The 14,026-nt window shown below is 42.6% G+C and overlaps 1 protein-coding gene across 3 annotated transcripts in view; it reads right to left on the bottom strand.

The window, feature by feature from the left end:
- The window catches only part of sema5ba (sema domain, seven thrombospondin repeats (type 1 and type 1-like), transmembrane domain (TM) and short cytoplasmic domain, (semaphorin) 5Ba), a 158,307-nt gene that overhangs the window by 124,317 nt on the left and 19,964 nt on the right, over positions 1-14,026 (bottom strand). Inside the window, exon 2 of one of the 3 annotated variants that reach the window (XM_053439395.1) lies at positions 4,235-4,298. The exons of the other annotated variants lie outside the window; for them this stretch is intronic. The gene's annotated coding sequence lies outside the window, so the exon portion shown is untranslated. The remainder of the gene's footprint in view (positions 1-4,234; positions 4,299-14,026) is intronic. 3 annotated transcript variants of the gene reach the window in all.

The following is a 14,026-nucleotide window of genomic DNA, read 5'->3' as shown; positions in this document are numbered from 1 at the left end:
CACAACATCACATCTCCACAAAATGGAGCCAAATCTTCTTGACCAGTTTCGGCCCCTATCACCAAAAGCTCCCGGATCTTGTCTTTCCAAGTTTACCTTTTTTGTCTGCCTCTTTTACATGTATGAAACCTCCTTTTCATCCTGAGATATTTGTTACCTTCCAGTATGTTGCATGGTAGAGATGTCACACACCCACTCGCTCGCTGCAAATGTTCACATATGGGATTTACTAGCAGTGGATGTCCAAAGAAACGGATTGCGTTCTCACAAACTTCCTCTTCGGGTAATTTCAGGTAAATACTCAGACATCAGTGCACGTCGAAAAGCAGCTTTAGAGTTGTGTTCTCAATAAAGTGCTTGGAATAGTTAAAATCACTTTAAACACTCATAAACCGTTTATATTCCACACTAAGCTGGGTGAAAACTCTTTTAGAAGACAGTAAGTCAGAGGGATAAAGGGAAAACATTTTTGGCCAGATTTATATGTTTTCATTGCCTCCTCCATTCAGACAAGCAGCAGTCAGCTCTGGAGTGGCTGGAGAAGACAGCTAATCATTAGCCAGTTAGCCTCCATTACGGCCTGGGATCCAGGCCTGGCGATAAAGAACCAAAGGACTCAGGGCTCAAGGCTTAATGATCCGAAGATCAGCGCAGGATTTACGGGCTCAGGGTTTCCACCACAGCCCCTGGACAAAAGCCGTCTCCCTTCCTTCGCCTACTCGAGCGGAGGGATTGAGTTCATAAAACCAGGAAACAATGTTGGAACGTAATGAAATCTCCCACCTATCGTGGAGAGAAAATAAAATGGAGACATCAATCACCGTTGTAAAGCTTCCATTTGATTAGATGATAAATAAAAGCCACGAACAGAACATCTCACAGCAGCCTCCTTATTAGGTTTTCTTTGAAGAGTTTGCATTTCAGGCCCGGGGGATCCGGTCTGGTCGCTTGATATCGAGTCTAAGCTACCGGCTGGTGTTTGAAACAGAAGAACGAACTCCCATCAAAGCAGGCAGCGGACACAGTGTACAACAGAAGGGCGTTTATATCTGCGAGTGTTTCCCTCTCAGATCAGAGCAGGGTTCATCAGGTCGCCTCAAATAACCTCAGAAACATCGAAGCACTGACCAGATCAAACCGTGTCGCCCAATCTCTTTGACCTTGGAATGTGCACCTGCTTATTTACTTTACATAAAACCGTTGTTCTTAAAGGGGCTCAGAACAACCCGATAATTGTTTGACTGGCGTCTTCTAATCTCGATAAGCAGATTCAGAATGCTCTGAATCTGCAGGCAAGGGAAAAGATTTGGGGGTTTGAGGTCTCCTGGTTTCCGTTTCCAGTTCCGCTTTGGTAATATTTTTATTTATCTGAATTTATATGCAGATAGATATTAATAGAGATCAATAGCTAAAACACCTACAAAACATATCACTTTGTGTGGAGAAAGCCTAGGAGCCTCAAAATATTGTCCGTTGACCCCAGAGGCCAATTTGTCTCTTTAACAGCATTGCTTGACATCAAAAACTCATAGTTTATTTAGTGGAAAATAATTAGCTGGTATTTTTTTTGTCTGTAAGTTTTCAAGGACAACAAGTGACACAAAACAGTATTTAATTCCATTATAATACAATAAATACATATATAAATAAATATGTAGATTAAATTATATAGTAATTCATCCAATCCATTCATCCACTAGCCTTTAAGGGTATCCTTCTCCTTTAATAGTAGAATAAAGAGGACGTTTATAAGTAAAATATTAATTATTTTTAGTAAATCATTTGCATTACAAATTACATAAAACAGTACTTTGTTTAAAAATACACTAAAGAATTCATTAAGAAAATAGCATTAAAAATATGTATTTGAAGATCCTGTTTAAAAAGAGAAATAAATGATTGGATTCACAAATTTTACGATTTCAATCAGGTATTTAAAAGAGCAATTTCCTTTCACGTTTGCTTTTTCACTTCCTCTTCCCTGCTGCTCTTCCTTTTTACTATTAGCCGTTTGATTTGCTTCCTCATTTAGCTCCAACATTTAACCTTTCTGTGAAAACAATAAAATCAGCAATGGGGTGTAACAAGCTCCCTGATTGCAAATCACCTGACGCGTCACGATTCTTCATCTACCAACTCCTCGCATCCACCGACATCTGTCACCTGCTAACGTTTCCCTGATGGTGAAACTTGAAATTTATGAATTTGAAGTGAAAAAGGTTGATTGATGATTATTTGTTCCTTTTCAGCTTATTTGCAAATACAGAGAACATTCAAATCCTGGTGTGGGTTTATGGATCGATGTGAAGACGTCTGACAGAGCTCCTCATCGGACCCAGGATTTCCAGCGCTGATCAAAGCCAAGCGATGAGATCATCATCTGGCGGGTGTTTTAAGGTTATGTCACATCAGCCTCGGCCGCCGTGATTTTTACTCATCTCAGGGGACCCTCTCCATCACCGTCACCATCCCCCGATGTGGGGTGAATGACTCCTCTGTGAAACAGGCCAAGGATCTGCCAGCAGCCCCTCTCTTTGTGAGCTGAATGGGCAACGGCTCTGCCACGTTTTAAAGCACCCTAATGTACCATGGCTGTACCACAAAGGCAGCGTGGTAATTTGCCAAGGATAATGACGCTCCCTTAATTCGGCCCTCGGGGCCACAAACAGAAACCTTTAAAGAGAATCCCCATCCAGGGATGAGTCCCCTGTCCCCCCTCTCTTCTTTGCTAGGTCTCTTTCTCCCTCTCAGTCCACCCCTTCTCTCGTTCTGACCTGAAAGGAACTTGTTTTCTTCCGGCTTATTGTCATCCCAAACTAAACAGCGGCAAACAGCAGCAGGGCTGGAGGTGACAACATGCCAACCACGACAGGAGCCGCCGAGCTCGTCCCAGAGCAGAGAACCAAGACAAACACAGGGGTGCTTCCTCAAAGCAGCCGGAGACGGAGCGCCACCGCCACCGCTCTGCTCCAATGACACATATTAGGGAAAGACATTTAGGCCACAAATTGAATTGAGCAGACTAAGTGGAAGCAGACAACTGCTGAGCAACAACAGAACATGAGCAAATGCCAGGGCCGGCCTTCAGGGATATTTAATACAGAGGGTGAGAAGTAGGTGAGATTGGAGAAAGTGGTTTGTGCCATTCATGATAAATTGCTCTCTCTCTCTTCCACGAGGTGTTTTGTTTTTCGAGAGCGAAGGTTTATGTGATGAGTTAAATGTTCAGTCTCCGTTTGAGGATCGTTTCAAACCCACGACGTACAAGATGCCGGTTTATTCAGAGCCATAACCAGGTGATAAATCCTGAAGAGATTTCTTTTACACCTGCGATAAAGTTGATCTTCGTGCTCTTTTGACAGATTGTACCTGGTGCTCTGCAGCAGATAAATGAGGGATTATAACATTTAATGATCTTGTTGTGGGAGTTTGGGGGATTTGTGTGTTTTCTTTAACAGCTTCGGGCAATATGTTCGCTCCCTATCCTCACATCTGTGTTTATTCACATAATCTCTACTCATGCCTGAAGGAAGATACAGAATTAAGATGTTTCATCTAACAATTAAACCCAAGAACCATATTTTTCATAATTGAAACTTTCATGTTTGATAGTCGAGTTAGTCCTCGAGGACGCTTGGTTCATATTCAATTATTCTTTTGTTGACTTGGGTTTGTGATGTCATCAAAAAGGAAACTAACTTCAAAAAACTATAACCAGTATCCGCAAGGTCCTCTAACTAATAAAATCAATCCATTTCATTATATAAGGTTAACCTATATAAGGTAAAACTCATCCATTAACAGCCCGTCCCTCCACCCATCAACCCACCTCTCTCCCTGCTTATCCTCCTCTCCTCTGCCTCCATTGCCGTCCTCTAACTGCTGCTTTTCAAATCACTTCACTCAGAATAAAGGGCTTTCAACCAAAAAAAGAAAAAAAGACTGCCTTGCTTTTTACTACTGAGGCTGCAGAGATGTGGGGGGACTGGGGGGCTGGGGTATGGACACTTATAGAGCTGAATAAAGAGAGATAAAGAATAATAGCCAATACTTTCATGGAGATATCCAGAGGAGCGGAGATTTGCATTTGCCGGCAAAATTGAGGAGATACGGGGAAAAAATAGAAAAGACATCGAATTGTATAAAAAAGCTGAAGTTCAGGTAAAAGATGCAAAAACTCATAGAGGAAATGTCTGGAGGTGACAAGGAAGCGAAAGAAAGTGAAAGTACTCACCAGCTAAGCATCACTGGGGTGTGGGGCAGGGCGGAACGGGCCGTCTGTCCTTTTCAAACTGATTCTGGAGGAAGAGAAAGAGGAAGGGGGATGGGTGAGTGTTTCGGTAGCTGCTCGCCGCCTTCTGCTGGAGCTCTCATAAACAAACCGCCAACTTTTTCAATGGGCTGGAGAGGGCGGAGCAGGAATGGCATTTAATCCGAGACTTCATGGGGTTTGGGGCGGGGGGGGGGGGGGTGAGGGAATGCAGGAACAGAGGGGCCTACGAGATGTAGTAAGTGGACGATAACAAAACCACAAAGTTCTGCACAGCTCAAAACACAATGAACTCTGAACGTCGTTGAACCCTAGCGGACTGGTGCTGCACAGAAAACAGAGGCCCACCACACTCCACTGTAAATTACCAGTACAGATGAAATGAGGTGAGCCGACTCCTAATTAAATGCTTTGAATCAAACACAGATGCTAATATGCAGAGACCACTTTGGCTTCCAGGGCTTTTTGATCTTGATGCCATAAAGCAAATTGGTACAAATGGCCCCAGCCGGTTTCTACGGTAACCAGCAAGGGCTCCTCAGACTCGCCATGTCCCTCACGTGGCGTCAACCGCCGCGATGTGGCCGCCGCTTCCTTCACTTTCACACAATACGGCAATGACAGATGAAAGAGGGATTGATTATTGTCGCCCGATCGCTCCGGTGAGACCGATGACTTCCTCTGTGATGAGCAGGATAATCAATCGTGTATTTAAATTTGCTGCTGCTCACTAGCATAAATGCAGATCTTAACAAAAATACACTCAGTTGAAACTTCTGATGGCTGCAATTCACTCCGTTATCGATTCATGCTGATTAGTTTTACAACAAACTTATTTCCCACATTGTCAAGAGTCTAAAACGTGTATGAAATCAATTTATAACAACAGAAAACAAGGATATGGGGCCAATTGTCACACTTGAGGACCTGGAACCAGATGATTTTGGGTATGTTTGTTTCATAAATGTCCATTAATCACTTATCAAGGTGATTTACAACTATTTAAACATCTAGTTAAAATTCCTCCGAGCAGATTCTCCAGACGGACACGGAGGCCGGTAGGTAAATGCACTTAAGGGGATTTTCTGTGGAGCTAAGCTGAGAATTTAGGGCCGAGCAGCGGGAAGAGTCCACTCAAACAAAAGGAAAACCTTCCCATAATCTCCAATGTCATTGCAGGATCAGGCTTTGTTCACTGCAACAAGTGAGGGGGAAGAATTCTCATAAACTACCTAGTGTGGAACCTTTAGTCTTAACTCACACACACACACACACACACACACACACACACACACACACACACACACACACACACACACACACACACACACACACACACACACACACACACACACACACACACACACACACACACACACACACACACACACACACACACACACACACACACACACACACACACACACACACACACACACACACACACACACACACACACACCAGTCTCCCACAGTGATGCCCCTGCACCAAAGAAATCTGGGACGAGTTAAATCTGCTCAGTAAAACTTTGTTGAGACGACTGACAGGAAGGTGACCTTCATCCTGATGCAAAACACTCTGCAGAGTTGAGGTTTGATCAAAAAACAACTCGGCAGTGTTAGATAAGATAACATTAGATCCATTGTCCGGTTCACGATTTCGTAATAGCGGCGCACAAAGAAGATTGTTTCTGCTCAAATCAAATAAATGTTGTGCTGTTTTCCCTGATTGCTGTTTCCCAATATGAAAAAGAGATCCAGCCAGTCCGAGGAGTGTCAGGACCAGACAAATTGCAACAAGTGTGAATAAGATTGACTTAGCTGTCACTATATTTCTTCTTCTGCAAATTTACTGCACAGTAACACCCACTCCAAGAAAATGGAAAAACAAACTACAACATGATGTCAAGCTGAACGATAAAGGGAAAACAGAATAACAATTCAGCCAAATTATTAACATCAACACAATCTCAAAGCAACAAGAGGAAGGATCGAAAGCGAAACTCAAGTGCGTCAAGCGCCCACGTCCTTTATATGGCAAAGGCACTTTCATACATCCACGTGCCGATTGGCGTGTTTGTGTTAAAATGAGGTGTGGTTCGTCACACTGCTGGTGCCTTGCTAAGTACCCTGATAGGTACTTAGCAAGGTACATGTACATTCTGCTTGGGACACACATGTTGTCTGTTCTTTGCATTTTAGGTTTCGTACTAGCAGATTGTTTTCGTCTGCAGAGACGAGTTGTTGCTTTTTACCTGGAAATTCCACTTTAAAATAACAATCTGCTTTTTTAAAGGGAATAACACGTTTGACTCTTATTGGTTTACTGCATGTCATGCTCATAACACACCAATGATTAAATAAGAGACTAAGGACAACCTTTTCAAACCATTCACCCAGTGCTTCTACCTACTTATTCATTATTCTGCAGATACACTGGCAGCTACGTGAGACTGAGACTAGAGGATCTTGAAAGTCATTAGAATTCATCAACTGGGAACCATAAAGGTCCGCACTAATTTCCATAGCAACCCATTCAGTAATTATGTAGATAATTTGGAATAGAGCCTGCAACCAATGGATTATGTGACATGGTCATTCTCAGAGTTAAGTGACCAGTGTAGCTCATAGACCTTTCTTACCAAAGATAGAAGGCAGCAGCATATATATAGCAGCCACTCACATCTTCTGATAACTGTACGAGTGCGTGTGTGTATGTGTGTTCATGGTGTGTGTTGAACTTGAGATGCTCTCTAACCAGCAGCAGTCCTGATATCAGGCAGACTAAGCAGTTCTCTAAAGGTCTTTGTGCTCTGATGTGAAACTTTGTTATCGCTCCGTCAAAAACTTTCGCAGCTCGCCACATGCGGAGCATTTTCCAGATTTGTGTCCGCAAGGGGTCGTAATCAACGGTCGCCATCGGATCCAGCAGTGAAATCAAATTCACCTAATTAAGCCGCAGTTACTGGTAACTGAATCAGACAGTTTAATGCAGACGTAGCGGGAAGCAGGTGAAGAGGCGAGTTAGAAAACAGCAGGAGCTTCTAACAATCGACAGCTCGCGGAGTTTATATCTCTCACAAACACACAAAGGGCCACAGTTCAAACAGTAGTATGTTCGTCAGAGCAGTGAAGCAAATAAGCCAATTACAAGGAAATTATTGCCTGCAGCTTTCCTGTTACCAGACCGGAGCAGCATGATGGTGCTTAACAAACTTTTTGTGTGAGGGCAAGACGCACTACATGATGTAAACAATGGTACAAGACAGTGGCACTCCAGAAAATCTCTCAACTTAAAAAGAAGACAGTCTTTTAATCTGTTAATCAAACATAAAAACTGTATCCGACCTTCACTCATCCTTCAAAATGTTTACCCTCATCACTGCTGCTAAAACCTTTATCTTGATGTTTTCCTGCACGTGGCATCTATTGCACTTCTGTCCGTCCTGGGAGAGGGATCCCTCACATGTGGCTCTCTCTGAGGTTTCTACTTAGTAGTTTTTAGTAGTTTTTACTCTTGCTGAGGGTTAAGGACAGAGACTGTAACACCATGTTAAAACCCAATGAGACAAATAGTGATTTGTGAATATGGGCTATACAAATAAAATTTGATTGATTGATTGATTTAATGAACTAAAGTGTGAACTCTCACCTTCACATTTTTATTTTGTTATAAATCTTAGTTTACACATTATCTAAGATGACATCAAGTGTTATAAATTCTGCCGAAATATTTTTTTTTTTTATTAAAAACTAAATTAGTTTGTGTTTTGTGAAACCACTTGTGACGACTTTTGCTTTGTGCCACTGTGAGAATTTTACACAACCAGTAGCCTGGACTGATGACACAGGGCAGTTTGGAACCTGAGCTTCACAGTGCTGAAGCCAAACTCTGACCCCAACATCTTCAGCCTCAGCAGAAAAATCTGCTTCTAACATTATCTCAAGTTGCTAACCTGTTCCTGCAGGAGTTTATGTCGTGCACCGCTGACACATGAGGGCTGATTAGTTCCGTGAATAAGCAGATGTACAGACGTTCCGTAATAAAGTCGTTGTACTTGTAAAGTCGTTGTAATTTGCGGTTGAAAATTCCGGATTAAATCAAATACACTCGGAAGTTCAAATGAGTAATTATAATTTTTTTAATTTGGCAAGATGACTGAGCTCCACCACGCAGGGAGCACCCTCTGTGCTCAGCCTCCCTGACCCCTCACATTCAGAGATCGATGAGATTTGGCCAATTTGGTTTTACTCGCCGTGTTCAAGAAAAACTAGCAAAACCTGAGGCCAAGCACACGGCAAACTTGTAAAAACATTGCTTTTAGTTGTGTGACAGGATGCGTCTGATGAACTGGGAAGGGAAAGAGAGAGAGAGAGTGGGAGACGGAGCCCGAATGCATTCAAGAGGCCAATGGCTGTTGTAGTGTGGTCACATGGGAGCACACACACACACACACACACACACACACACACACACACACACACACACACACACACACACACACACACACACACACACACACACACACACACACACACACACACACACACACACACACACACACACACACACACACACACACACACACACACACACACACACAGCTTCCCAAAGGGTTGAGTCCTACAGACGAGGCGGTTTAACTTGCACAACGTGAAACCATGGTATCACGTTGACGGGCAAAGTCATCCATTACCCTTGTTACGCTGCTCCGGCCCCAGCGTCTCTACAGTGGGGATAGTGGTCCGGTTTCCAGCCCGGGCTCATGTGTCCTTGGCTTTCCATCATAGCTCTTGACACCTGTGTATAAACGGGGTGAACTCTGACCCAGCACTCCCCGTTCTCGGAGACAATCTCTCCGGGTTGGTGGAGAGGTCACATTTTGTTATTATGAGAGTGGTGACAAACGACAAAAAGGTCACCGCTGAGATGTAAACAAGGACTGAGATTCAACAGCAGAGAGTCGCTAATGTAAATGTGGGCCGGTTGCTGATTGTGTCCACAGCTCCATGTATATACTGTAAGTGTTAGATAAAGCTACTTCCCGCACTCAGCTTCACGAAAAGTGCTCGGGCCATGCGTATGTGTTCCCATACACTTGAGCTCACTAAGCTCCAGTGGGTCTTTGTGGTAATTAAGTGGCACCTCCATTAAAGAAGCCTGCGGCGAACATTCGCTTTAACACCACCAACTGCACAGATGACCAAGTGGCTGAGAGAAATGGTGGGGAGCTAACAACGCTATTTAAATGCATCGATTTACAGGAACGAAGAATCACCTCGTGCAGGCCACGCTCCCTGAAACACGGTGAAATACTAAATATAAATTATATTTCTGTACAGGTGCAAATGAAGGCAACATCGTTACCAGTACTATAATCAGAATTTTGTTGATATAAGCTACTTAATTGATCTCAGGACTGAGGAAGTTTAGTCAGGGACAGGCTGAGCAGCATCTGCATCAGAAATGATGGCGGTGTGGCCAAGGGGGTAGAGCGGGTGTTCTCCAACATGAAGGTTGCCGGTTCAAACCCCACTCTTCCCCATCTGCATGCCGAAGTGTCCTTGGCAAGATACTGAACCCCTAAGTGGCCCCTCATAAATGTTGAGTGTACTAAAAATGTAAGTCGCTTTGGACAAAAGCGTCAGCTAAATGACATGTAATGTAATGGTTGCTTAAAGAAGAGATGTGATGCTTTTTCAGTTTCATTTATTTTTTTGTGTGTGTATAGAAGTTCTGAAAAGTTGGAGAAACTTGTAGTAAAGGGAGGGGTCGTATATTTAGTATATTACACATACAGGAAATTGCCTTGGTGTGGTTGATGCATTGGACATAAAACAATATATACAGTAAGAACAATACGTTATCAGCAGTGACATGTGCATAAACACGGCGGAATTAAAAAGCCAGAGCACACAACGAATTCTAAAGTGCACTATAAATGCACCGCTGCTGCTCAGTGTCGACAGTTGAAGACAAGTTTGTTGTTTAAAATGATAAGCTCATCTTAATTAACTTGATGGAATCAATGGTATTAAACAAAACAGTGAGTGGAGACGGACATTTCCTGCACACGCTGGAGATGGTTGCCCAATCACAACAGAGTGGTTCCAGTTTGCCAAACAGAGCAGACTGGGTGGGTAGGCTCTAGAAGGGAGCTAAAACCAAGAGTGTAAGACAGGGTCTGAAAAGAGGATCTGCAGCAATAATGAAGGAAATTGTGTTTTTTAGAGAATTTAAACCTTTACATAGCGTAACACTATTTAAAATGATGATCCCAAATATGAGCAGAATAAGTCTAATTTAATGAGGCTGTAGATTATTAATGCAAACAGGTAAACAGGTATTTGTAAGAATACCTTTGCTAGGAAAGAGCCCTGTTCTGAGGTGTAAGGAGAGATATTTCTCCCACTCAGGTATGTATTGTTGTAATTGACATCTATTTTAGCGCCGCTGCTCAGGCCCTCCATCACTGGTCCCTGCTTCACAGTAGTCCTTGTGCTGTGGATTAGTTTGCTGCAGGAGTTAAAAGGGTTACACAACCAGTTGTTTTCTGCCGTGGGAACATTTTACATTATCGAGCGATACAGCCGCGCACCTACATGAGGTGTGTTTTCTGCGTCCTTGAGTGGTCGCCTGTGGAAAGGCGGCTCACATTCATGTCAGTGAATCTGGTCGTTCCAATTACAGTTTGCTGTGCTGGTGCAGAGTGAAGTGTACAGCCGGGGGATTGAGTTGTCTGCAGGCGGCGACCGGCAACAACCTCCGCTTCAGACTGGCTTTACACTTACGAATGGCTGTGCCGGTCTCGCCAAGCCAGCAGAATGAGACATGACTCCTTTTAAGCATTTGACACAAACATATGATGCACATTTTTGCACTAAAATCATTTATACCTTTTCAGTCTATTGTAATAACTGTTTGAACTTATTCTGCCTCTTTCTGCTTTAGCCCCAATTAGCTAAAAGAGCCGACATGATGCAACCCTTGAGGGGGCTTTAAATGAGAGATTGCATTTACATCTACAATGTGCTTTAAATTCAAACCACATATCCTTTAAAGCACATTTACATAATGGGGCAGTCAGGCTCGGTCGTGAACCTAAGGAGAGTGAATAACAAACTAGAAGTGAACATCAGTGAGACAGGAGCCTCCATAATGTTTGAAAAGGGTCTAATCCTCACACTGGCTGCTGGAAAATTAATCCTTCCTTTTCTTTTCTCTTCTTTTTCAAACCTGAACAATGCCGACACCACAACAGACACACCGGATCACTGGAGCCGGAACAGATAGCCACTTCCATTTTGGATTAATTTCAAAGTCCTGAGTGTGAGCCAATCTCTTATTAAATCTTTTTCATCTTCACTCTTTTTTTAGTGGCAAAATGTCACTTCAAGACATTAAATATGCAAGTTCTGTGAGAATAAATGTTTGAGTTTTACAGGAAAATAAGATATTATCTCTTAGTATGAATAGTTAAAAGCTAAATGTAGGTTTGTGTTGCAACATCCACTTTCATTTTGGATCCGGTTCCTTGCTGGCAGAAAACCTAAAACTGTGAAATCTCTTCTCAGAACTCTTTTTTTTTTTTCATCTTGGCACCGTCACTTTCACTAGTGAGAAGTTCTGAATCAGCATCTGAAGTATTTGGATGAAGTAATGTCTGAAAACAGATGTACAGTATATTATGTTGTAAAACATCTGTTATTTGAATGTGTCCTGATGTTTCTCTCACTTTCACGTAATGTGACTGGTGATCTCAGCTGAATCTATGAGTTTAAATTATTATTTAGCTCTATACTTATTTAGCTCTAATTTGATTCAATATTAGAATAGAAATAGTTGGTACGATAAAAAGTGTTTTTGACTTTTGACAGAATAAACAATGAAGATGTTTACCTATGTTTAGATTTTATATAAAAAGGTTTCTTCTGTTAATCCAAGTTATATATAGTTTTGAGTTGCCTATTGTTCCTGCCAAGAAGGTTAAGTTTTCAACTGAATTTGTTTGTGAGAAGGATTTCACTACGGAGCTGTGACATTCGTGACCTTCTCCTGCCAACCAAGACGGAGTGACAGGTAAACAGAGTAATGAGTGAAAGAAGTTCTTGGGAACTGCATTGCTCAACTGTAGCTAAAACTTTGAGTTGTGACTGTCTGCGTGGATGCTTCAAACTTTATGCACGAAGGTGTGGGCGGTACACAGCTATACAAACAACGGAGAAAAACATCAAGTTACAGATCTCTTATGTTATTATGAGAAGTGTCAAGAGTTTCTTGGTTTATTATGAAAGTGTTGAGGGACAAATTCAACGTTTTTTCAATGTATTGACCAAAATATAATAATAATATAGCAAAATCAGACATGTTTGTTCCCTTATATCTGCATCTGACCCCAACAACTGGTACTGGATGGGCTCTCATTATAGAACCGAACTGCTAATCTTTATGACATAGGGGGGTTTGAAAGAAGTTTCAATAACAGATTTAATAAAATACTATCTAACCACAGCCTTTAGGTCACATGTGTGCACCAGGTCAATACATATGGATCTTTGGAGCGTACAAGAGTCGGAGCCGATTGTGCCCATGCGCATGAGCTCCACATTTCTAATCCTGAACAAAGCTTTGTGAGATTATACCAACAACGCACACTCCAACCCTCCGTCCCTCATTATCCAGAAACACTTGATCTCAGTTTCCCTCTCACTTTTCATCCAGTTCACATCTCAGCAAAGAAAAAACACAGACAGTAGCTGCATCATTAAAACATGCACAGTGACCGGATTCAGTAAAATTCCCCGACTTCGTGGGCGGAGAGCAGCTTCACTCAGGAACACAGAGAGATAGAAATTACTCTTTCATGCAGTCGTGAAGTGGTGACTTCTCTCTTAGGAGGGCAGCCCGTATGTGGCAGGAGAAGGCGAAGAAAACCGCTGGCACCTGCCGCTCAAATGCATATTTACTCCGGTGGACTCTGAGGTGTCCTGAGGATAACGAAAGGAAGGACTGGGGCGAGGAATTATTTACTGCGCACTGGCTTCCAGAGGAAAGGAAGGATAAAGCACCGCGTTTTCCCTGTTGGTCAGATGCCATCAAGGGAAGATGTGAGCTGAGCAGGAGCCGCAGTAACTATCGCCCAGACTGAGGAAGAAAAAAAGAGAGTGGGCGATGAGGAGGAGGAAACAAGAGGGACGAGAGGGGAAGGGGACATTGCTGCACCACGCAAATCCAGAAAAAAAACACATCTTTGGGGAGAACATGCCTGCAGAAGTCTTATACAGAAGAACAGAACTAAAACTAAAGTCTGTTTCCTTGACTGGATGCAGTGGCATCAAAGCAAATTCGAAAAAGAGACTCAGCCGTATAAAGGCAATCAGGAGCCTGTTCAGCTGCAGAAGCTGCACAGCCAATAGGCTTTTTTCCCTCAACTATGTAAATTCTGAGTAGAAAATTGAGTGAAGGTTCCAATAAGCCTGATGTGTAACGTGCATTAAGGTAACTTGGCTTTCAGTGTGCAGCGCAAAAACAACTCATGATGTGAGAATCAATCTGCACATAGGGAACCGGGAGGAGAAGAATAAACTTTACAAACGAACATGACGTGGTCTGACCTTATAACTGCTGACAACTTAGCATTTAAAAAATCTACGAAAACTACATTACGCTCAGCAGAGCACAAATCTACGCAAAGGTCCAACGGTCCCCTTAAATTCCAGACACCAAATTGCACTCATCCCCTCAAAGATCCATGAA

Source organism: Pleuronectes platessa, chromosome 14 (genome assembly GCF_947347685.1).
Source record: "Pleuronectes platessa chromosome 14, fPlePla1.1, whole genome shotgun sequence".
Taxonomy (NCBI): domain Eukaryota; kingdom Metazoa; phylum Chordata; class Actinopteri; order Pleuronectiformes; family Pleuronectidae; genus Pleuronectes; species Pleuronectes platessa.
Note: the sequence above shows the minus strand (reverse complement) of the source record. Positions and strands in the feature narration are given on the sequence as shown.